The sequence below is a fragment of the Hyaena hyaena genome, unplaced genomic scaffold (assembly GCF_003009895.1).
Source record: "Hyaena hyaena isolate Hyena2069 unplaced genomic scaffold, ASM300989v1 scaffold_487, whole genome shotgun sequence".
NCBI classification, from domain to species: Eukaryota; Metazoa; Chordata; class Mammalia; order Carnivora; family Hyaenidae; genus Hyaena; species Hyaena hyaena.
In genome coordinates, this window is record NW_024081118.1 from 298,296 (window position 1) to 325,084 (window position 26,789).

The window sequence follows — 26,789 nt, forward strand, 5'->3', positions numbered from 1 at the left end:
CAACTCCCCATCTACTCAATATTTTATGATAATGAATAGACACATGCGAACATCATCCATCTTTTACAAGTTGCTCATAACCTCAGATCGCCTCTCAAATACTGCCCAATTTCTCTGTCTCTAGTTAAAGAAAAACATACTGGGTACTCACGATCTCTCCTTCCACAGCTCCGGATCTCACCACTCCACTGAGATATCTGATCAAGGTTGCCAGTGGTCACCGGTGGTGCTTTATCCTCTGTTCACATCCCTAGTCTCACCTTTATTAAGCCTGCAATAGAATTTGAGACAAATGAATACTTTCTTCTTCTTGAAATATTCTCATGTCTTGGCTATTGTGAAACTGTGGCATTCCAAGGTTTTCTTTCTGTCTTTATCACCTCAGTGCATTTACTGGCTCCATGTGGTAAAAATCAGCCTTACACAGAGAGGTCCAGCCTTTTCTCTATGCTACTGGAGGTGGTATCTAGACTCTTGGAATGTCCTGCCTCATGAAAGTGTCTTTGTTCACCAGGGGACCTTGGCCACTTGGCAGGATAACCATGAGACTGATGATGGGGGCTTTGGGGCCTCCAGTATCTGCTCTAGTTCTGGAAAGCCTGGAGACTAAAAGTCACTCAGGTGTGCAGTCAACCATGGACCCAATAACAGTTTTGGACACCAAAGCCTGAGTGAGCTGACCTGGTTGGCAATGCTCCATGAATATCGTTACTCACAGACTGCAAAAAATAACATCTTCCAATGAGTTCTGCGAGTCATTCTAGAGAATTATCAAAGCTTAGCCTGTTTCTGGGATCTACCTAGACTTGTGAGGGAGGTCATGGGGAATCCATGGGCTCCTTCCCTTCTCCCTGTTGAGTACTGGAGGGCTCAGGGCTTCACCCTGGTCCCTGTGCACTTGGTATGCAGGCTGACTTGAGGATTTCACAGAGTCTTAGACTTTCAAATAGCATCCAAAATCTGCCCCAAGTTTCCCTAGAATTTCAGGATAAATGATGAGCTTCATGTGGAACATGCATTCTTTTATGAATAGTAGTTGTTCTGATTCACATGTCCACAGAAAATTGTTACCTCTCCCCACTCTGTTTCTCATTAATCAACATGATAATCAGTTAACTGCATCCACTCATTTGCTCAGACTAGTACCTAGGGGTTATTCTTTTTTTTAAAGTTTATTTGTTTTTGAGAGAGAGACAGAATGTGAGCAGAGGAGAGGCAGAGAGAGAGGGAGATGCAGAATTTGAAGCAGCCTCCAGACTCTAAGCTGTCAGCACAGTCTGACGCGGGGCTCAGACCCACAAGCTGTGAGATCGTGACCTGAGGTGAAGTCAGATGCTTAACCGACTGAGCTACCCAGGCGCCTCTCCTAGGGATTATTGTTGATTCATTCCTTCCCTTTGCTCACTCTTCAGAACCCATCAACAAGTGCTAACATCCAGCTCAAATGCAATGGGATGATCACCCTGCTTGTGAAAACACTGTACCACGTCTGGATTGGTCAATAAAGACCCACTGCTCTAAGCAAGACCCTTTTTTGCCCTCTACAACCTGAGCCAGCCTCCTGGTCTCATATATTATTACCTCCCCAACTTCCCACAACCCAGCAACTAAAGTGCTATTGACTGCAGGGGGTGGGGTCGGCGGGGGGCGGGGGGGGGGGGAGGCTGGCTACAGGACCTGGCTTTGTTCTAGCTCTGTGACCAGCTAAGGTTATGCTTGCTGGGTGCTTGCGGCAGCTGTGTTTCAGAATGGTTTTATCTCGAGCAGTTCCCTTGGCATCTTTGGGGACTGCTCACAGCTAACTACGCCACTCTCGCACCTGCCAACCTGCTGCATCTCCCACCAAATCATCCCGCTTCCCTGGGAAGGCCCTCTTTTCCAACACATCCTTGGCCTCAGTGGCCAAGTCAGGAGACAGGAGTTCTGGAGTCGACTGCCTGAAAGCTACACGGTACCTCCACCTCTACACGCCTAATGGCCATCGGCACCCTGGCATTGTGATCACGTGCTTTGGGCCATTGGTCTTGGAACCATTCTTGTGAGCATGGCTTATTAGGTGAATTGAAGCTTTCTTGGAACATTTTTTTTTTCCTCTCTATCACGTTCCTAGGAGAAACCTGGCTAGTAGGCAGGCCAATCCTGATTGGGCTCATCAAAGGCAGTGCGTAGCAGGGCACTGTGGGCTCAGGCGGCCACCAGTTCTCCACACAGAGTCGGGGGGTGGAGAAACGGATGGAGCTCCTAAGTCTGTATGAAGCCGGGGGTGTAGGGAACACAAATGTCCCTTTTCACGCTTCCCATTAAATTCCCTTTTTTGTTTACAGTGATGAGATTAAAATGCCCCACATTTACCTTTTTAATGTGTACAACTTCACACACACTATCTTCACAAGATGGTGAAACCACCACCACTCTGTTTCCAGGACATCTTCATCATCCCCCAAAGAAACCCCATAACCATTGACATTCTCACCTCTTCTCCCCCCAAATCTGGCAACCATTAGCCTACCCTGGGTCTCTGTGGATTGGCCTTTTGCTGGACCATTTATATCATGGGAATCATAGGGCATATGCCCTTCTGTGTCTGGCTCCTTTCACTTGTATTTTCAAGGTTCGTTAGTGATTTAGCACATATCACAGCTTCGCTTCTTTTTGTGACCGAATAATATTCTATTGTAGGAAGTAGTCCATTTAAAACAATCTTTTAAGCAGTTGGTGGATATTTGGGTTGTTTTAACTTTTTGGCTTATCTGCAAAGAGCTTCTCTGACATTTGTGTACACATTTTTGCTGGAATTCTGTTTTAAATTCTCTTCATTTTGTAGATTCTCTTAGACTTGCAGGCAGGTTTGAAATCAAGAAGTGTATAAAGCCCATAACTCTGTTCTTTTTCAAAAATGTTTTGACTGTCCTAGATCCTTTGTTTTCTCTTGTGAATTTTACTGTCAGCTTACTGTTCTGTAAAAAAAAAAAAAAAAAAAAAAAAAAAAAGGGGAGTCTCATAGGGATGATGTTTAAGCTATAAATGAATTTGAATATCACTATTTTAAAAAATATTTAGACTTCTAATCCATGAATACATGATGTCTTTCATTTGCCTAGGTTTTTTGTTTGTTTGTTTCTCTTATTTCTTTCAAAAGTTGCTGTCGTTTTTCAGTGTACAGGTTTTTCATTCCTTCTGTTAAATTCATCCTGTACTATTTTTATACTATTGTAAGTCAAATGGTTTTCTTCATTTTTTTTTAGATTATTAATTGCTAAGGTGTAGAAAAATAACTGTTTTTTTGCAGGTCAGTCATCTTTCTGCAACCAAACTGAACTCACACATTAGGTCTATCAAGGGCTGTGTGTGTGTGTATGTGTGTGTGTGTGTGAATGCTTTAAGGTTTTTGAAATTCAAAACATGGTCATTTGGAAACAATTATAGTTTTATTTCTTCTTTTCAACATAGAAAAGAAGAAATTTTCTTGCGTAAGTACCTCAGTAACACCCTCCAGTGCACTTTGGATAGAAATAGTGTCTTGTTGGGGCGCCTGGGTGGCTTAGTCGGTTAAGCGTCCGACTTTCCGACTTTCGCTTAGGTCATGATCTCGCGGTTTGTGGGTTCGAGCCCCGCGTCGGGCTCTGTGCTGACTGCCAGCTCGGAGCCTGGAGCCTGTTTCAGTCTGTGACTCCCTCTCTCTCTGACCCTCCCCTGTTCACGCTGTCTCTCTCTCCTAGAAATAAAAAAAAAAAAATAAAAAAAAAAACATTTAAAAAAAGAAATAGTGTCTTGTCTTCTGGTTGCTCTCAGAAAGAAGAACTCTTTTGTCTTTTGCTGGGTTTTGTCAATAAACTTTTCTGTGCTGAAAAAGATGATCACGTGGGCTTTGTATTTTATTTTGTTAATAATGGATATTGATTGATTTTCATATACTGAACCAGTCTTGCGATACAGTTTTAGTTTTCTTTTCATCGGATATCTTTGCTTGGTTTGGGTATTAAAATAATACTAATGTCCTAGAACCTAGAAAGTGATCCAATTTCCTCTGGTTTTGAAAGAGCTGGTGAACACATGTCCTTCATTCTTTGAACATTTGGCTGAATTCATCAGTGAAGCCACCTGGAGTGGGATTTTCTTTGTGGGAGCTGCAATTCTGTGATTGCTAATCTGGCCTCTTTACTTGTTGTAAATCCATGCACATTTTCTCTTTCATCTCGAGTCTGATTCATTAGCATCTGTCTTTCTAGGAATTTATTTCATTTAGGTTATCCAACTTGTTGGCAATAAACCCTTCACAGTATTTTCTTACAATCCCTTTTTAGGGAAGAGCTGCAGTTTGCTTCCTCTTTCATTTTACTCATTTGTCTTTATTTTATCACCACTTGTCTTGTTAAAAGTTGGCCAATTTTGCCCATATTTTGATAGAACAAACTTTTGCTTTTGTTCATTTTGCCTATTTTTCTACTGTCTGTTTCATTTATTTCTGGTCTAATCTTTATTATTTCTTTCTTCTGCTTGGTATGGGTTTAATTTGCTGTTCTTTTTCTAGCTCTTAAGGCCAAATGTTCTTTACTGACTTGCGTTTTTTTTTCTTTTTTAATACAAGCATTCACAGCTATGCATTCTCTCCCAAGCACTGCTCTCTCACTGCAGTCCATCAATTTTGTTATGCTGTGTTTTTGTTTTCACTCACATCAGTGGGCTTTCTCTTTCTTGGTTCAAGTTTTTATTTAAATTCCAGTAAGTTAACATATAGCGTAATATTAGTTTCCCCAGGAGTAGAATTTAGTGATTCATCACTTACACACAACACCCAGTTCTCATCCCGAATGCCCTCCTTAGTTCCCATCAGGCATCTAGTCTCTCTCCCCACCCATCCCCCTCCAGCAACCCCAGCTTGTTCTCTATAATTAAGAGTGTTCTACAGCTTGCCTCTCTCTCTGTCTGTCCCTCCTTCTCTCTCTCATATCACAGTCCTTTCTAATTTTTCCTTCTTTCCTTTGTGGCTCATTGGCCATTTAAGAGTGTGTTGTTAATTTCCACATATTTTGGACTTAGCCAAATTACCTTTTGTTACTGATTTCTAATTTCATCTTATTCTGGATGGAGAACATACTTCCCATGATTTCAATATTTTCACATTTGTTGAGACCTGTTTTGTAGCCTGACACATGATCAACCTTGGAGGAGGTCTCTGTGTCCTTATGAAGAACGTGCATTCTGCTCTTGGAGGATCCTGCAGTGGCTGGAACAAAAGCTCTAGAATAACAAACCAAACACTACTCTGTGGTCTATGACGTTCTACATGGTTGGCATTCCGCTTACATCTCTGCCATATTATATAAATTCTTTTCCTTTCCTGCTAGTGTCCAATGAGTTTAGCCTCATTTCTGCTTCTTAAATACCCCCAAATTCCCATCTCCACCTCTTTACACATGCTGCTCCCTCTGGCTAGAACATTAAAACATAAACTAATGAACAATATTCCATGTGCTATGCCTTTTGACAATAGTTTCACATATTTTGTCTAAACAATGTTTTATAATCCTGATTTTACATATGAGAAAACTGAGGTCCAAAGAGGCTAGTGTACTCATCTAAAGTACATAGATAAAACATTCTGGAAAACACTGAAAAATTTACTATTTTTGTTGTAAACTCCCTAATGTCTCTTATCTACTCTATCATGCAGCCAGGATTCAAGCCACACGTGTCTCATTCCAGAGTCCAGACATTTTGCCTCTGTCCTATTCTGCAACATGAGAATGGGTGTCAAAGGAAATGGTACATGCAATGCCTTCTTGTACAATTTAAACCTTTGATATTCTAAACTGTATGTTGCTATAATAGGCAGTGCGATGGAGGAGAGGGTAGGTTGTTGGAGAGTGAGAGAGATTCTTCTACATCTCAACTTCTATGTTAAACATCATTTGTCCCTTAGATTTTATGCTGAAGCCAAATATATATGCATATATTATACATATATACATATGTATACATATATAGTACTTATAATACATATATAGCATTTATATATAAGTATATAACATATACGCATATATTCACACACATAAAATCTGCTTTTCTCTGCTACACACTTTGCACACTATTCTCACTGCCGCAAATGCCATTGTCAAAATGGAGCAAGTCTGTGCTCATTCTGTTTTTTTACAATTATATTGTATTGTGGTAAGAACACCTAATAGGAGATCTACCTCTTCAAGAAAGTTTTAAGTGTACGCTACTGTTAATGATAGCGGACATGCTGTACAACAGATATCTAGAAATGATTCATCTTGCATAATTGAGACTTTATGCCCATTGATTAGCAACTCTCCATTTCCCCTTTCCATAGCCCCTGGCAGCAAACATTTTACTCTGATTCTATTAGATTATTTTAGATGCTTCATGCAAGTGGGATCATGCAGTATATGTCCTTCTGTTATTTCCTTATTTTACTTAGCACCATGTCATCAAGGCTCATCCATGATTTTACATATTGCAGAATTCCCTTCTTTCTCTTTTCTTCTTTTTAAGAAAACTCCTGCGGAGCTCAGGCCCCCCAAATTATCTTATTTTATTTTTATTCTTTCTCTGTTTTATTAAGACATAATTGACACTTAGCACTTTTTAGTCTGAAGCTGTACAGCACGATGACTTGCAATTTATATTGTGAAATGATTACCGCAGCGTTTGGGTAACCACCATCATCTCCTATAGATGAAAAGCAAAAATAAAATAATGTGTTCTTCCTTGTGATGAGAACTTTTAGGACCTATTCACTTGACACCTTTCAAACACAGCATATGGCGGCATTAACCATGACCATGATTTCACGCACTGTATGCCCAGTACTTACCGATCTTATAACTAGAAGGTTGAACCGTGGACCCATTTCCCTGCTACCCTGTTCTCCACCGGCAGTAACCACAAATCTGGTCTCTTCTTCTGAGTTTGATTTTTTTTTTAGGTGCCACATGGAAGGGAAATCTGAAAATAGGGGTCTTTGTCTAACGTATTTCAATGAGCATAATGTCCTCAAGGTCCATCCACGTTGCTGCAGTTCTTGCTGCAAGACTCTACACGTTAGCGCTCTTTGATCGGTGTTTATTACAGACACACGTATGTATTTATACACTTCCAGTATTACGAAAACTTACATGTAAATATCCTTGCTAGTCTATGTACTTTAGTTATTTCTCAAAAGCAAGAAAATAATTTCTTTTTAACTTAAAAACCCTAGATCTTCTTTCGTTGCATGCACACAATAAAAACAAAGTGTTAAAATATAAAAACTGAATTACTGCTCTGTCACCAGTTATGCGTGATCTGGCAAATGATAGATGTTGTACTTGCGAAAAAAAGACCGTTTAGAAGTGGTTTCAAATCTTTTTGTACTTCAAGTGTCTGGTATAAGCTGCGGATAGGTCTGAAACACCTTCCATGAAAAATGCACATTTATTTATCAATGTGTATATATACCATATATATGTATATTCATATATTACACATAAAGATGTATATTATGTGTATATACATGTAATATACACATATGATACAACATGCACATGTATGCATATACACATACAATATATGTGTATCGTACATATATTAATATCTGTATATATAGCTCATAATCTCCTCTCACAAACACCTCTACACTACTTCATGGGACTCCTGAGTCCCTTTTGGCCGTATGTGAAGAAATCTGACCTGGCCACCATCTCTGCTTGTCTATGAAACGTTGCGTTCTGGCAACTGGACCGAGGCCTGTGAACTGCATTTTCCAAAACGCCCTTCGCGGTGCGCTTGCGAGCGACGATGAAGGGAGAAACGTGGGGCGCTGCCGCTGGGGCCGTGATGGCAGGTGCGGCGGGGCCCCTGTGTCTCTGCCTGCAGCTGGCCTTCCCGAAAACCGCCCTGCTGACCAGCGGTTGCGACGCCCCGTACAGGACCCTCGACCCGAGACGCGGCCCGTGCGACCGGAGGGCTCACCTGCTGGGCTTTCTCACACGCACCTGCGCAGGAGTGAGCTGGTGACTTTCTCTCTGACCCTCGGACTCTCTTTCAGTTGTTCCTTTCCCTGCATAAACCACTGATCCCCACGATGTTTTGCTTCTCCGAGTAAATCCTGACAGATACATCCCCCCTATTTTGACGCTTTCCTGATTTATTTATAATGGGCTTCGTGTGGTGAAGCCTTGAAGATATTAGATGCAAAAAGATGCTTATGTTTCCCTTAGAGAAAGAGATTCCAGTAAGCTGGAAATGGGACCCAGAAGGCGGGGTAGGAAGAAAGAAAACAGGCATTTTCCCCCTCCCCAAATAAACTTTTCTGACAGCCTTTAAGTGAGAAGTTTCCGGAGTATCATTTTCTTCTCTTCCTGGTGACCGTGGCACCTACTCCGAGGGCTATTTCCCACTGCTACTGTTTGGAACGTTTTCAGTTTGCAAAAATAGTCACATCTCAGGGATGAGTACTGAGTTCCTCTTGACCTCATTGTAGTCACTGCATTATTTAATCGTAAGTAAAAAACAAAGAGCCTAGAATCCAGTACAGCTATATTTAGTGGCAAAACTGCAACGAACATGACTGTCGTAGCAAACACACTGTATTTAAAAATCGGCCTCATGAAAATGCCTCATGTTTCAGTAGCTGGAGATGGTGAGTCTGTTCCTTAAAATGAGGAGATTTTTTCTAAATGAACCATTTAATTGCATTAGCAAGGACTAAAATTGCTATTTTCTACATGAAATCAGGTCCATTTTTACTCTTTTTAATTTGTCTGTTAATGAACTTTGAAAGCATTTTCCTTTTTGCAATTTGCTTCTAAACCCTGTTCTCTCTTGACTTTAGCGCTCTGTTGACCTACCTCTGATCTTAGTTTTTCCAATACTTATCACTGCTTGCTACAAAGAGGCTCTCATCACAGCCTTTGAACATAAGCTCATAACAATGGGAGTATGATTTACAAGTAGTATATTAAAAGCTTATTGAAAACAGAACTTGTATTTTTACTTGTAGTATGAAAAAAGTAGGTCATGAATGTTAACGATGCAAGTGTATTATTTATAATGTAATTAAAAATAGCACTTTGTTGAAAATAGTACAATGCCCAAAGAAAGCGTTTCTAATAAAATCTAGAATATAATGACAGTAAAATGGAATTGTAAACATGAAGCTTTTCAAACAGTCATTTTCAAATAATTCCTTAAAAAATGAATTCTCATTTCATACACATGATTTTCCTTGAGCTGTTTTAACTTTTTCCTACAAATTATATAACTGAAAATTACATTAAAAGTTTTTTTAGTGGTTATTTATTTTTTGAGACAGAGAGACAGAGTGTGAGTGGGCGAGGGGCAAAGAGAGAGGGAGACAGAATCTGAAGCAGCTCCAGGCTCTGAGCTGTCAGCACAGAGCCCGTTGTGGGGCTCAAACCCAATAACCGCGAGATTATGACCTGAGCCGAAGTCAGACACCCAACCGACTAAGCCACTCAGCCATCCCTAAACTCTACATTTTTTATATTTATAGACTATTTTAAGGGAAAAATCATTTTCTTATTATTCAGATAATCTGTACTCTATTTTGATTACTTCATATAAGGCATGACCAGAGTATGTTTCGAAAATAAAATGACCCAAGAGAATGTGTTATGTTTTCCCTAGTTATCGCATAAAATATTGCTTTTTGGGTTTATAAGTCTTAAAATTTTAATAATTAATTCTTGGTCCTAGAATTTAAAAAAGGGTTATAAACATATATATATCTATGCAGTTAACCTCAGAATTGATTTAATAACTTGCTAAGTTTTAGAAGATATTCAATTCCTCAGAAGATTTATATAAATTTATTTTCTGTGTATATTTGGAGGGTGGTAATGCATGGCATTTTGGTTTATCTTCATAATTTACAATCAATGCTTTATGAGCAGAAAATGTGGATTGTGGCAAACAAAGAAGAGAAGATAAAGTTGCTCGAACTCCGAAAACAAACTAAACCAAGCATGAACCCAAACCAATACATGTGCAATCTTAAACTTTAATGAACTTCCACTACTTCTATTAGAAATAAGGACCCAAAACAGTAAAAAATAAATAAATGGCACCTGTATGGATTTGCTGGGGCTTCTGTGACAAAATTCAGGCTGGATGGCTTAAACAACATAAATTTACTTTCTCACAGCTTTGGAAGCTCCAAGTCCAAACTCCAGGTGTTACCAGGTTTGGTTTCTCCTGCAGCCTCTCTTCCTTGGCTCACTGCCTTCTGTGTCCCCACATGGTCTTCTCTTTGTGCACTGCATCCATGGTGTCTCTCTGTGACCACATTTCCTCTTCTTACAAGGACACCATCATACTGATCTAGGACCAAGATCAGATGACCCAGCTGAAACTTCATTACCTCTTTAGAGGTCTGATCTCCAGATGCAGTCACGTTCTGAGGCACTAGTGGTTATGGCTTCAATGTGCATGTTTTGGCCAAGCAAAATGTAGCCTATACAAACATGCACATCCCCACCCCTATTCAGACCTATTGTATTAGAATCTTTGCCGTTGGGATGTGGCTACCTGCTGGCACACGGTCAGCCAGGACAGGACAGTATTATTGTTTTTAGTAGTAGTAGCAGCAGCAGCAAGCTTCATGGTAATAGTAGTATCTGTGTTAGTGAGGATGGCAGGCGTAACTTTGGAAGTTTGATTTGATCACTATCGGACAGACTTTAGGGGGGTTACATATGTCAGGGGGCATTGCCAAGTAGCCACAGGGAGAATCTATGGTCCCTTGTTACTATAACACGTTTCCACAGACTTAGCAGCTTAAAACCATGCTTATCAATGTCTTCCAGTTCTGGAGATCACAAGGTCAGGGAGACTTGGCTGCATCCTCTGTGAATGTCCTCACAAGGCCAGAGTCATGAGGCAGTCCGGCGGGGTTCTCCTCTGGGAAGCTGAGGAAATCATCTGTTTCCAAATGCATTTAAGTCCTTGGCATAATCCATTTCCTTGTGGGTGTACATCTGAGGTCCTTGTCTTTTGGGGGCCACATCCTGCCCCTAGAGGCCACCCCACTCACTCCTTCTCCTGTGTACCCCTCCAAGTTTAAACCAGTGACAATGCATTAGGTTCTTCTGGGTTTTCTGTCTCTTCCAGATGCCTGCCCCTTCCTCTGCCAGCTGGGGAAACTTCCTGCTTGCACAGCCTCCTGTGAGTAGGTTAGGCCCATCTGGACACTCTCCCCATATGAAGGTGGACCCTACAACTCACAGAATCATAGGCACCTGCTCTCTGGATTACGGGGTAACATTTTTAGGAGGCACCTTTAGAACCTCTGTCTTCTGCACTGACTTAAGACAAACTCTTTTGGTCCAACTTTCAAACTCTTACAGAATCACTAGTTTTATGACACTGAACTCTTTGATTGTTTTTTAGTCTATGAAATTTCATATGTAATAATATTTACCTCACATTCCTGGAATCAGTGATAAAATGAATGCAAAATCTTTGAGATCCGGGAAGTAGTGCGCGCTAATAAATGGCGACAATTGCTGCTATGGTTGCCACTGGTACAGTTCTTACTGTCACATACAATCTTCTGGCCGTGTTATTCATCGTACTACAGGCGAAGTGAGACAGTAACTCAGGCTTAAATAGGCAGATTGCCAAAAAATTGTTTTGCAATTTTTAATAGAAACTTTAATAAAAAGAAAATACAGCGAATATAATAAATATCATTTATCCACTATCTGGAATTTGCAAATGTTGATATATTGTTATGTTTTCTTTAAATAATTCTTTTCTTTTCTTTTTTTTTTTTATTTATTTCTAGGAGAGAGAGAGAGAGAGACAGCGTGAGCAGGGGAGGGTCAGAGAGAGGGAGATACAGACTCTGAAATAGGCCCCACGCTCTGAGCTGGCTGTCAGCACAGAGCCCGACGTGGGGCTCGAACCCACGAACCGTGAAATCATGACCTAAGTGAAAGTCGGACGCTTAACCGACTAAGCCACCCAGGCGCCCCATCTTTAAATAATTCTTATGAAAGAAATTAAACCATGTGGCATTTCTCCTTGTGCCTGGCGTCATTCTGTTGATTCAGAACCAACCACAATCATGGTTTTGATATGTACCTTCATGGCTACATTTTAATATTTTGCTGATTTGGGGTGGTACATATCTAAAGACCTTTTAACATTTCTTGGGGCGCCTGGGTGGCTTAGTCGGTTAAGCGTCCGACTTTCGCTTAGGTCATGATCTCGCGGTTCGTGGGTTCGAGCCCCGCGTCGGGCTCTGTGCTGACTGCCAGCTCAGAGCCTGGAGCCTGTTTCAGTCTGTGATTCCCTCTCTCTCTGACCCTCCCTTGCTCACGCTGTCTATCTCTCCTAGAAATAAATAAAAACCTTAAAAAAAAAAAAATCTTAAAGACCTTTTAACATTTCTAAAAATGTTACTGACAACTTTTCGTTTTGATTAATTGGACACTAAGTTTCATTATCTATCCAAATTGAAAAAGTAAAAGTCTAGTAGAAAGCATTATTTTTGTGAAATGAATATAAGGAAGTGTTTTTAAACATGAGCTTAAAAGCACAAATTACAAAATAAAATACTGATAAACTAGGCTAAATCTAAATCAAATATCTTATACAATAAAGTTCAAAAGCAAGGGTCAGACTAGAAGATATTTGAAACACCTGTAGCAGCCAATGGTTTAGTATACAGAAGAGCTTCACAGATCAATAAAAAGAAGTCAACAAATATTGCAAAAGAAAAAAATGGAAATATATGAGCAGTCGATTCTGTTAGGTTTGGTGATGATGAATTAAGTGCTCAATTTGGAGTTACTGGCACTGTGATGAGCTCTCCACTGAGACCTCCAGCTGTCATTCCCTCTCTGGGAGCCGGTCCTCTGGGATGGGGCTCCGACTCTCACAGGGAGGTGGGTCTCCAAAGACATTGCCAGAGCTTAGTAAGCTTTCCTGGGAGCCATCATTACTAAAAATGTGTCATTATATAAATTAGTTGAGAGCAACATTCTCAGAAGTTAGGGTCCGGAAAGTCAAGGCTTTCTTTGTTTGTGATTTGTTTTTTTGTTTTCCTACATGGAAAATGAAATCAGGGATCTCTCGCTTTTCAGAGGTTGTAGCTACAATCAATGTCCTAGAGTATATTGGTCATGGAGTCTTTTGGATGGTTGGTAATGGACAGCAGAAAAAAAAAGTACGCTTATAAAAAAAAATACGGAGATGCTACAGAGAGGCTCTTAGGATTCAGCTTATGGCAGGATTTCTGTAGAGAAATCATTGACTTGCTATTCCTTGCCTCTACTTTGAATTAACTATGGTTCTCACTGTAAAACCATTCTAGCCACCATGGTGGGCTGGCAAGTGGTATGGGTAGCATCACTTAGCTTTTTAAAAGTCTAATTTGGGGGCAGAAAGCATTCTATAGCTAAACTGTGTTTTAAAGAATTAATGGGAGCACATGGCATTCATCTTTGTATACTTCGCTGTACTTAATAGTGAGTCTTATATAAGTGATGTGCTTGATAAAAGTCAATTGAATAAAGGACTTAAGGAATTAGTGAATGAGTGATAAAAGAATGAGTTGATAAAAAATATTTAATGGGAGTAGTGAATGGCTTCTCAGTAATCTCAATTACTAGATTTAATCAGAAAGGGCAGGAAGTGGCCATCTGTTTCCTGTTTCTCGGTTTAAAAAGGATACAGGTGATTGCAGGAGGCCTCAGTCTCAGCCTCTGCACCCGTCCCCGTGTCCACGTAATCAGGAAAGTCATTCCTTACATTCAGTTTGTCTCTGTCAGGCCAAAATAATTTGGTTCTTTTTGAAAGTTGGGGAAGGAGTGGTTAGTATATTATCTTTTTAGGAATTACTTTGTGTTCTTTTATAGTAGTAGCAGTAATAGTAGTTAGTAGTAATTAGTAGTAGTAGCAGTAGTAGTTAGTAGAATTGTAGTAATGGTTAGTAGTAGTTAGCAGTAATAGTAGTAGTAGTGCAAGCTAAGGTTTTGCTGCTGCTGGTGTTATTTTATTAAGGAAATACATAGATTGTCAAAGAGCCTCCAAGCTTAGTATAGCCAGTGTATGGGCCTGGGCAATGAAGCCATGTCTGAGGCCCCAGTGAGGCCCCAGGGTGGCCTCTGCTCCCCAGTGCTATCAGGATATCCTCAATATTTTGGTGGCATTTCTTGTTATCAGATAGTACAAATAACAACACCACATCTCTGGCTGAAGAGGCTGAGGCTAAAAACCTCAGAACTCACCCATGGAAAACAAAGAAAAATGCTAGAAGCCTTTAACTACAAGTAATTTATTAATGTCATGTCTGCCCTATCATGTGGTGTTAGTTCTTAGATCAGATTTTTAAAGCATTCTTAAAAACCAATGTCACACACACAAAAAAAACCTGGTAGGATTTTGAATATAGTGCTGATTTTTAAAAACCAGTATTAATCAATTTATGGCAAAGTTGATTTTAAAAGGTTAGCTACAAGAGATAATTACTTTATTACAATATTCTCAGGAAAGCAAATACCTTATCAACATCAAATCATTTTTCTGGTCTTCAGGTAGCAGGGAAAAGCCCTCTATCTAATGATGTTAGAATGGTGGAGAAAATAGTCTTCTGCTAAAAGGTGATGCATTACTTTAGCTCAGTTTCCACTGGAAACAACATTTTGTAAAATACTCAGTATCTCAGTGGTTCTTTCTTTGGAGAAAGAGTCAAGGGAAGTAGAATTCTGTAGGCAATGGCATACAAGCCACCAAGACTACTCAAGCTCTCAGTTTCTGAATTCCTAGAGGCAAGAAAACTAGTATAAGTCATATACACATGTTCCAAATAACTGGCTCATGTGTCCTCTGTGTTATAGAAGTGGAGGGTGATGAGAGGGTCCTCACATGATAAAGGAAAATGCAATCTCTATCTAAATACCAAGAGCAATTTTCAGAGAACGAGAACAAATACTACTAAAATGTGTATGGAACCCGCAAAAGACCCCAGGTAGCCAAAGCCATCTTGAGAAAGAATATAGCTGGAGGCATCACAATTCCAGATTTCATGATATACTACAAAGCTATAGTAATCAGAACAGAATGGAAGTGGCCCCAAAACAGACACACAGATCTGTAGAAGAGAATACGGAGCCCATGCTTATAACCCATGCTTATACGGTTAATTAATCTACAACAAAGGAGGCAAGTACATTCAGTGGGGAAAAGACAGTCTCTTCAACAAATGGTGCTGAGAAAACTGGTCAGCCACATGCAAAAGAATGAAACCAGACCACTTTCTTATGTCATACATAAAAATAAACTCAAAATGGATTAAAGACCTGAATATAAGCCCAAAACTATAAAACTCCTAGGAGAAAACACAGGCTGCAATTTGACATTAGCTATAAAAACATTTTTCTAGCTATGTCTCCTAAGGCAAGGAAAACAAAGCAAAATTAAGCCATTAGGACTACACCAAAATAAAAACCTTTGGCACAGTGAAGGAAATGCTTAAAAAAAAGACAACTTACTGAATGGAAGCAGTTATTTTCTTAAACAAAATTTATTTTCTTAAAAAAATTTAATGTTTATTTTTGAGAGACAGAGACAGAGCATGAGCAGGAGACGGGGGTGTGTGCGCGCACCCGCGCGCGCACACACACACACACACACACACAATCTGAAGCAGGCTCCAGGCTCTGAGCTGTCAGCACAAAGCTGGACATGGGGCTTGAACTCACAGATGATGAAATCATGACCTGAGCCGAAGTCAGACGGTTAACCTACTAAGCCACCCAGGTGCCCCAGAAGTTATTTTCAAGTGATATATCCAATAAGGGGTTAGGACCAAAATCTGTACAACACCAAAGAAACCCCACAAATAATCCGCTTAAAAATAGGCATTTTTCCCCCCCAACAAGGACATAAAAATGATTGACAGATACATGAAAAGATGCCCAATATCACGTATTATCAGGGAAATGCTAACCACATTGACACATATCACCTCACACTTGTCAGAATGGCCCGAATGAAAAAGACTATGAAATTTCAAATGTTGGCCGGGATGTGGAAGGAAGGAGCCCTCATGTACCCTTGGTGGGAAGGCAAACAGGCTCAGCAGCTGTGTAAAGTGGCATAGAGATTCCTCAGAAAACTTAAAAACAGAACTACCCTATAATCCAATAATTCCCCTACTGGGCATCTACCCAGAGGAAACAAAAACACAAATCTGAAAAGACAGATGCACCCTGTGTTTGCTGCAGCATAACTCACAATAGTCAAGGCAGGACAACAACCCAACTGTCCGCTGACAGATGAATGAATAAGAAAACTGCAATTGTCTACATCATCTATACCTATACTATGTCTATATCTATCTGTATCTAGGTATCTAGATATTATGGAATACTACTTAGCCATAAAAAGGATGCGATCTTGCCATTTGTGGCAACATGGATGGGGCTAGAGAGCATTATGCTAAGTGAAATAAATCAGGGAAATACAAATACCATACGATTTCACTCATTTGTGGAATTTAAGAAACAAAACAAAAAGGAAGAGACAAAGAACTAGACTCTTCCATACAGAGAATACACTGATGGTTACCAGAGGGGAAGTGAGGGCGGGAATAGGTGAAGTAGCTGATTGCGTTAAGAGCACACTTACCATGATGAGCACCGAGTAACGTACAGAATTGTTGAATCACTAAATTGTACACCCCAAATGGATATAACACCATGGGGGAAAAAAACTTGTAAGAATCTATATTTGCATATATTTATAAAAACACATGATATGTACTGAAAACACACACACACACACACACACACACACACACAATGTTATGTGTGGCAGTCTTACTTTACCCTGGGGCTGGTAAGGAGGCAACAGCTGCATAGAGATGGGAGCTCCCAGGCTGTGGGAGAAATGGATGGGTGCTGAGTGAGGTCAGTTTATATTCAGGATTATTGAACACAGATATGAAGTAGCTCTGACTGATCATCTGGGAAACATGCACAGTCAAGGGCTGAATTAATATGCTTTCATCTACTCTTGCAGGAAAACACATGAAGATACCCATCACACTGTTTCCCCCCTTCTTAAATAAAAGTCACCTGGGAAAAAGGAATAAACCAGGTCTTTGAGTGATTTACACAATATGACCTTTTTATCATACTTGGCTCAACCCTTTCAGAACATTTTAACCACAGATCTATGAAAGGGATTCTTGGAGCGATAAGCAAAGCTAGGAGACTGAGCAGGCTTCAAACCAGGAATTGATCAAGGGGAGAGGAGACTGTAAACTCCTCTGGGTTTTCACCACCGTATTCTGAAAGTTGAGTTACAAGTGGCATCACCAATCACTGGACCTTTAACTGGTGCGGAGGCTTGGCACAGTTTATGTGGGTCATTGTCTTGTGGAAAATAACCCAATACTTCCTTCATGACAGCTCAAGCACCTGCTATTTTCCTTTTCTCTCCTACTTTTGGTGCAAATTGTCATCATTTAGTTTCCGATTTGCATTGACAACCTTCACACTAGCCCCTTTCGCCTTCAGTCCTGTCCTTAGAGGCCTTCCTAATAGAGATTCGTCTTCTGACTTCACCAAATTGTACCCACCACTCTGCAGAATCTTGATTTGCGCCTCCCTCACGACATATGACATAAAGGTCAGAAACTTCAGCGGGACATACACAGGTCCCAACTATGACCTGCAGCTAGTTCTTAAAATTCACCTCCATCACTCTTCCAAGAGAAATACCCTATCTGAGCAAAAATAGTTCATGCATTGCTTCTGCACATACATAAGGAATGGAGCAAAGGTCCACATCCTCCATATCCGTTGTATCCACAGGCTTCTTCTGAGCTGTGTCCTCCTGTGAACAGTATCCAAAAATCACTGGCTCATTGGTTTACCATGTTCGCATCATCTGGGAGGCAGTATATCACAGTCTAAGAGCAAAGGAACGAATAGCGGGTTCAAACACTTCCTCTTTCCCTGCCGAGCAATGGGAGCTTGACTAATTTTTGTTGTCACTGACTGTAAGTCCGGAGTTCTTGCTTGTCCAGCAAGAGAGCGTGGACACAAAAGTGAATACAGGAGAGACTAACGTCCGGGAGGAGACAGGAGCCCTGGGCAGGGCTTTCGTCTCTGTACTTATTGAGTTCATGAGATATTACCTACGTGGTGAACATGAAGAAAACAAGATCTTACACACGTGGTGAATGTGAAGAAAATAATCAGACAGTAATCATTAACTTGTGTGTGTAAGAAGCAAAGGGTCTGGGGGGCAAGTGGAGTTTGTGATCAAGGTACATTGGCGCCAGATGGAAAGTAATTTCCTGCAGGTGACAGAACAGGTTACTCAAGATCCCAGTACAATATCTTGCTAGCTCTCTCGGGCGCTTCTGCCCCACGGTGGCAGCTTTGCACCCTAAGCTTTTTTCTAACCACTTATGTAAGTAGAACCTATTTGCCCACATTTTGCAAGTGCTTTGACTACTTTATTCAACTGGAACATGATGGTTATCATGGTATCTACTGCATTGTGCGGTGAGGCTTACATGGTTTGTTATATGTTAAGACCTGGACACAGTATGTGAACCATATATGTCAGCTATTATTATTATCATTACCATCCGTGTTGTTGTTGTTATAGCTATTATTGCATAAATGAAAACAACTCTGAAGTCTTGCCTGCCTCTCAATGCACCAGAGATCTGATGCAATTTCTGCATAAGATAAAATAGATTCCAGTTTAACAAAAACTCCAGAAAGTTTAAGATACTGTTAAACGTACTACAGTTCATGTACTTGGGGACTTTTCCCACTCTCTGTGTCTAGGAGCTCATTCTGTATGTTTCTCTATATCTTTATAAAGAAACATGTTTGTACATTAGAACACCACAGACGGTCTTAGAACTTCAAACATGCACACGACTATGTTTTACAGACAGAAATATGATGCCAAAATACCAATTTAGTCAGTTTGTTTAAGGCTTCCATTGTTTACAAATCTGTGAGAAAATAATTGGCTGACTGGGAGAAGTTTCAGTAGAATCACATTTCACTTTTATGCAATCCCATCCTCTAGAAAAGGAGAGCTTGTTCCCTTTTTCCCTGTGCCCTGCCCCCTCATTTCATTTATAGGGTGGGGCCCAGAGCAGAGGAGTTCACAGCATCGACCAGAGTTCTCTCTGCCACTGATGGAGGTCAAAGTTATAGATGTGGTCACAGTTTCTAGAAGCAGAGCCTTCCCAGGAAGAATGTACATAAGGTTGGGTTGAAACATAAAAGCTGTAGCACTAGCGATTCCTTCTTCAACCCACCAGTGGATCCTGACAATCCTCCCTTCACTATGAGAAGGGAGGCTTTAGGGAAGCATGGCCTTTCAATGTACTTTTAAAAAAATGTTTAATTATTATTTGAGAGAACACACGTGCACATGAGTGGGGGAGGGGCAGAGAGAGGAGATGTGGAGAGGGAGCCTCAAGCAGGCTCTGCGCTGTCAGCACAGAGCCCCACAAAGGGCTCAGTCCCATAAACTGTGAGATCATGAACTGAGCCAAAATCAAGAGTGGGAGGCTTAAGCAACTGTGCCCCCCAGGCGCCCCCAATGCACTTTTACAACAGGCTCTCACATTTCCGATTTAGGTAAAGGGAGCCCTCCACATGGTTCAGCCCAGCTCTTGTTAGACTCCGTGTGCCCGCAGAACCGACAGGCGAGCAGGACACCCTAAGCTCCAACGGCTCTGGCTGGTCTCTGCCCTGGTTTGGCATCTCTCTCTTCCACCACTGACTGTGTCTACAGGATAGATGCAGAACTCCGTTTCCTGTCAGCTACTACATTCCTAACCTCATTCCATCCACGGCAGTTTACTTAGCATTTATGTGAGTTAATTCCAGATTCACAAGTCAAATGAGTCTGTTTTTAAAGGAAAGCTTTTGAAGGTTATCTGTCAGTCTCCGTAGTAAAGAGTTAGCCTCTTGAATCACATGAACTGAAGTGCACAATTGACCCTTCACTGTTTTTAGAACTGTCACTTAGACAGAAGACCTCATTGACGAGTCATTCTAAGTGACTTTTCCTTCACCTTTCTTTGAGGCTCTTACCACATAGACACTGGTGCTATCAGCTGGGCTATTATGGGGATAACACATTGAAGCTGTAATAATTTCTAGTTTCCACTTTCCAAAGAAATACCCTCAGTCAAGTATGTGTTAGCCTTTTTCCGTTCACATTTAACTTCTGAGTTAAAAACTCCTAGTTTATCCTAGTAATCTCCCTCCAGCCCCTGTATATCCCTGGGCACAATATCTCACAATAGCTATAAATGGAGGGAAACTGTATCTCTATATGATATATTTAAAACACAGACTGCATTTGTGAGGTGTACACGCAGAGGCAGAGGCCATCAGTCTAACAGAAATTGAGCTGGGCTGGGCTTTGCTAATTTAGGAGGCTCCACTGCCTCGAAATATTTTGGGCTATTAGAGACAAAAGCCTGTTTTCCAAGTGTTGCAATTACTGGTTGTCTGTGAACAGTGAACGCGTTCATGATGCAGGGCAGAGTGAGGTGAGACAAGGGAGAAAAAGGCAGAAAAAGCGCACACTTTGGACTCATCATATTCTTATCGTTCTCCTTCAAGTGTTGCGAGACTTTGCATCTCACATTCCCTCCCTCACACCATTGTATTCCTGATGCCTGAATCTTCCCGAGATCCTGCCCCCACTACTACTTTTAATTCAGCAAACCTCACCTCATGCATAGCACATTACACCTGCTTTGTGCCACAGAAAACATAAATTATGAACCTGCTCTTGAAATATGCATGGCCTTACAAAGGAGGTAAGATTTAACCAAATGAACCAATTAGAAAAGTCCTGAATAGGGGCGCCTGGGTGGCTCAGTCAGTTAAGCGTCCGACTTTGGCTCAGGTCATGATCTTGTGGTTCATGAGTTCGAGCCCCACATCAGGCTCTGTGCTGATGGCTCAGAGCCTGGGGCTGTTTCAGATTCTGTGCCGCCTCCTCGTTCTCTGTCCCTCCCCCACTTATGCTCTGCCTCTCTCTCTCAAAAATAAATAATAATTTTTTTTAAAAAAAAGGCCTGAATATAATAGAATCAGAGGCAAGATTCACAGAGTATCAATAAAATGATTAATGAAGCATCAAGTTGATGTTGTTGTTGGCTGGTAATCTTCCAAAGGTTTCTCAAAATTACTGAACACAGCAATACAAAGACTAGGGAGCCTGTCTGAGATTATTGTGTGTCAACAACTTCAAGTCTCATCCTCTATGAAGGTCCATCTTACATCAAAATCTGTGTATATACTTGAATCAGGATGAAGGAAGAGCCTGGCAAAGATACTGACATGATGATGAATTCATGTACAAAAGGAGGTGCACTTGACAGCCTTGGTCTCTGTAGGGAACAACAAATCATATCAGACTGATTTACACACAAGTGCTTTGGGTAGGCCACTAGTCTTGAAACATGTCAGATGGCATAGCCCTCTTAAAAATTCACTTGCACTGAGGCCTTGAGTAAGTTAAGCCATTAACTTTTGTTCAACCCATCATTTCCCCAAATAACCATATAGGCCATAACCTTCATTATATAAACAGTTACCTCTAGGACACAGGGTAAAAAGTGATAAACTGTATACACCGAGGAGAAGATAAGAAATCTAGAATGCCAGTATAGAGTTTAAATTTTTTCATTCAACAGGCAAAATTACTAAGCAGGAGATTTTCAGTGCCGGTTCAGATATTAAGAAAGCTCGTGTGAGATGAACTGGAGGAAACAAACTTAAAAAAACATAGAGTTGGCAACATCTGCAGGATCTTTGAAGCTCTGGAACAAGACACTAATTACTTCCTGAAGCAGTTTGGAGAATGTGCCTGGCTGAACTCCAACGGCAGGGGGCGCCAGTGAGCAATGGCCCTTCGGGTGTTTGGAGATTCCTGCAGTCTAACAGGCTTCCATCCACCCTTTCCCCTCGTCCTTCAAGCAGGTGCACTTGCCTCCCAGTCTGTTGCCCGTTCCGCCCCCTGCCCCCCACTCTCCACCTGGATTCCTCCTGCCTGTTTTCCGCACAAGGTTGTGCAGGCGTTTTCCTATGAAGAGTCCGAGCACATTTAACTTCTCCTTGGTGTCTGCTTCTCAGAAGACCTGAGCCACCACCGTTCCTTTCAGTGTGGATGTGCTCTAAGGAACACGGTTTCCCTATTTGTTAATGACACCTGGTTATTTGCTTTCATAACACAAACAGTTGGATTTCTTTAGGCTTACTGATGTGGAATATGCAGTATGATTTTCTAGTAATAATAACAACACTGTGTTGAATGCATGTGATGGGCCAGCCAGTGTGCTAAGCACTTCACATCTATTGGTATAATCAGGGGTGTGTAAACAGCCAGAAACAAAAACCAAAACCAAAAAACCTCCAGCTTTTTAAATAGTATTGCCCATCTTGTGGTATAAGTACATCCACCATGGCCAACTTCAAGCTATTAACAGGATTAACAACAAAGGGGCATAATATTTGAATATTTAACACTTGGCTCTTGAAAGTCGGCTGGAGCCCTCCTGAGCACACAAGATTAGGCTGCAATCCTCTTTATAATTTTAAGGTAGGTTTCAAATCGCAGTTTTACTGTGGGAGACACTCAAGAAATTAAAGAAGTCAGACAACTTGCCCAAATCACAGGTTCGGGATTTGTACCAGGTTTGAAAGGCCATTAATCTAGCCACTGCCTAGGTTTACCTAGGGCTTTTTGTGTTTGTTTGCTTTTTTAATTGCAAGTCATAGCTAATTGAAGCCAAACGAAAGAGGAGGGGGCGGGCGTAGTGAAAAAACTCAGACATGCCTCACTGAGCAAGCTCAGTTTGGCGAGGCTGTACAAGTTATTCGCACTGGCGGCCTCGGGAGCTAACGTCCTCACTGCTTCTGTGGTTCACACGTTTTCTTTCTATGCTAGGGTCAGACTCCCTAGGATGCGACTCTGCCTGGCCCAGCTTAGGTCCTGAGTCTGCCCACCGTGGTCCAAGGACTGCATCCTAGTTTTGCATAACGGGAGAAGTAAAACTAGATAGGTGGCCTGCTGGATCTTCACATGGCGAAGAAAAGCTATTATGACATTATAATACAGTGATGTGTATTCATATGTTCATTTAAACACTACAACATGGTGTTTTTAAGGAAATACAAACACCTAGGCAATATGATCTCCCTGGGTTTGTGTTTAATTTATCAGTCTTAGATTACTCCTGATTTTTTTGAGTCTTGACAAAAGCAAAGTCACTATGATTCCTTTATTCTTGGGTAAGTCCGAGAATAGGTGGGGAGTATGCAGGCTTTAACCCTCTGAGGCCTACCACAGATCTCAAATCCCCGGATGTGTGCATGTATATTACACATGTGTTTACTTCAGGGCTTCCATCTGTATCGACCTTCATTCTCATGGTAGAAACTAGATACTTGCAACTTACCAAATAAAACCTCAGTTGCTTTTCATTATTCTGCTCAGGAGTAGGAGTGGGGAGAGAGTTTTTGTTTTGACCACAAAACAAAAAATGGGATGTTCTAAACTGGGTCGTTTCTCACTATGTCTCTCTATATACCTTGTATCTTCAGCCAGCCCACATATATTTAATCCTATAGAGGAAAAATTGTGTCTTTTCTATGGAAGAGAGGGAATAATAATTAAATAGAGAGTAACAAAACTGTAAAACAAAGATATAATCTCTCTACAAGGATACACATGAATAAAAATCTAAAAGAAACAACTTAAGTGTTACTGTAACAAACACCAGCATTTAATGAAATGTATCAGGATTTTTAAGGCTCTGAGGAAGTTGGTTATTGAAATTCAAATGCAAGAAGCAATCTTGTAAATCTTGTTTAAAAATCTTCTTCAGAATTTTTCTGACTAAAGATGAGGAACTAATTCAACCAGATATTTAAATAAGTTATAAAGCTACAGTAATGAAATCAGCATGCTACCGGCTGGGAATAGATGATCTCATCAATGGAACTGAATGAACTATCCATAAATAGATACAGAATCATAGAGGGATTAAGCATGTGATAAAACTGGTACTTAAAAGTGAAGGGAGGGGCGCCTGGGTGGCTTAGTCGGTTAAGCGTCCGACTTTCGCTTAGGTCATGATCTCGCGGTTCGTGGGTTCGAGCCCCGCGTCGGGCTCTGTGCTGACTGCCAGCTCAGAGCCTGGAGCCTGTTTCAGAGTCTGTGTCTCCCTCTCTCTCTGACCTTCCCCTGCTCACGCTGTCTCTCTCTCTCTCTTTCCTAGAAATAAATAAAAATATTTTTTAAAAAAAGGGAGGGGAAAAGATAAGAGTATTGAATAAATTATTTTGTGACAATTAGCTATCCAAAAGCAACAATACTGCTAAATCTCGACTCTGTCCTGAGATCAAAATAAACCCCAGATGAAAAAAAAAATACTTAAATGAAAAAATGAGGCCAAGAAGTACTAGATAAAAATAAGGGTAATTTACATTTTTAAAAATAATTTTGTAAGGGGCAAAATGCCTCTTTAAAACAGGAAACAAACTTTAGAATACATAAAGTTTAGAAATATGGTTTCCTTTTTAAAATTTTTAAATAAATCTCCATCCAATGAGAAATCAACAACATAATTAAAGAGACAGGGAGAGACAGTGTGTTCGGTCTGAATTGTTTCCCTTGATTCCTACTCTGAAAGGCAGATGGCCCCACATGGGATCCAGCAGTTTGAGCAACTAAGCGAGCACGTTGGGTTTTGGGTGTTCTTGGCATCGCACAGTGAGGCCAGCTGTGGCATTCTTCTCTTGGGGTTGACCTGACCAAGGGGAGGGGGTGTCAAACGAATTAACTGAGCCAGGAATCTGGGATTCCTCACCTGGAATAGGGGTGGTCTTACTGTTGTTTGGATTTGTAGGGTTTCCCATTAGCCCTTTGTCCTCAGGAGTCCTCAAGTCGTTGTATTGTTGTTATAAACTTGATTTTTTTTAAGCTTATTTATTTTTGAGAGAGAGAGAGAGAGAGAGAGAGAGAGGAGCACAGAAGCAGGGGAAAGGCAGAGAGGGAGGGAGAGAATCCCAAGCAGGCTCCACGCTGTTGGCAGAGAACCGGATGCAGGGCTCAGTCCCCTGAACCCTGAGATCAGGACCCGAGCAGAAATCAGGAATGGGATGCTTAACCCACCGAGCCACCCAGGCGCCCCATAAACTTGCTATTCTTCAGGTTCTAGAATGCACTCATAGGCCTCCCTGTATCCTTCACAACCTGGCTTCAATCGTTCATTTATTCCTCTTCTGCCCGTGCCTTAGCAGTACATACGAATGAGCGCTCACAAAATGCTAAAACACACACTTGCACGTTGTCATTCTCACGGTCAGTAGGGCCACCTTCGTGCGTATAAATGATATACTCACAGACATTTTAAATTGGAGTAGGAATCCTAACAATTTATAGCAAGTAGACGGGGAGGTGAGGGGATCCAGTGGGGTAGGTGCCCAAGCGTGTATCATACAAAAGGCAGACTGGAGCGATCTCTCTTACCTGCAGTCTTTCTTGTATAAATGGGTATAAAAAGAGCATCTTAAAACTTAATCAGGGGGCGCCTGGGTGGCTTAGTCGGTTAAGCGTCCGACTTTCGCTTAGGTCATGATCTCGCGGTTCGTGGGTTGGAGCCCCGCGTCGGGCTCTGTGCTGACTGCCAGCTCAGAGCCTGGAGCCTGTTTCAGTCTGTGACTCCCTCTCTCTCTGACCCTCCCCTGCTCACGCTCTCTCTCTTTCCTAGAAATAAGTAAAAAAAAAACATTAAAAAAATTAAAAAAAACTTAATCAGTTGATGAGTATTAAATAATATAATCATGTTAGACACTTAGCACATTGTTTAGCATGTAAGAGGCTCTCAGTAAGTGCTAAATACTGGTTTGTTTGTTTTCATTAGCAGCATATTTCAAGCAAAAATAATCAACTACAAAAATATATTAGTGTAAATTACTTTCATCTGTGAAGGACTGATTAGAAAAATACTTTTCAAATTCTCTACCTACTATACAGTTGGGTGATGATGGTCTTTTCTTTACTTCTCAAGGAGAGCTTTGATTTAACCATCGATGTTTTAGGGCTGGCTAAAATAGCCTTTTCCTGAAAGGATCTGAAAACAACAGCATTTCTAAACTGACAATTAAAGTCTCAATATATGACACTCATTTGAAATTTGTCTTAAAAATGCACTAATGCCTTTGTGTCTTGACATAATTAATTTTGTTTAATTAAAAACGACTTGATTTATAATCCTCAGGGTTGAATAATCATTAACTTGCTATGACTGCTGACTGATTTCTGACTGTGTGACACCCATCTCCACTTCGGCACTGTGGGAATCCAAGTGTGGCTTGGCTCAGGGAAACGGGTTAGAAGCTGAGCAACAACACACGCAGTTTTACTTCATCTCCCGGGTCCCCACTTGTCTCTGGTCCTCACTTTTCACGTCTGTCATTTGTCCTGACTTCCGCACTTCTGTTTACCATCAAAAATCAGTGTGACATTCAGGAAATTCTTGTGTGTGAGTGTGTGTGTGTGTGTGTCTATGAGTATTAACAGAGATGACATAGAAAAATCTGGGACAATATGACCACATTCCTTATGCTTCCTCCCAAAGGAATCACTGGAACATTGACAAATCTTTCTCAAGTGAATATCGAACTTTCACTGACATCCAACAGTGGGGTTTAATTCTCGGCTAGTCTGGAGGATCCCCAGCAAAACAG

General features: G+C 40.9%; 1 protein-coding gene across 1 annotated transcript in view; it reads right to left on the bottom strand.

Moving 5' to 3' along the window:
- Window positions 1-210: 210 nt before the first annotated feature.
- Window positions 211-26,789, bottom strand: part of LOC120246756 — a 619,236-nt gene continuing 592,657 nt past the window's right edge. The window contains exon 4 of the mRNA XM_039254381.1: window positions 211-271. The gene's annotated coding sequence lies outside the window, so the exon portion shown is untranslated. The remainder of the gene's footprint in view (window positions 272-26,789) is intronic.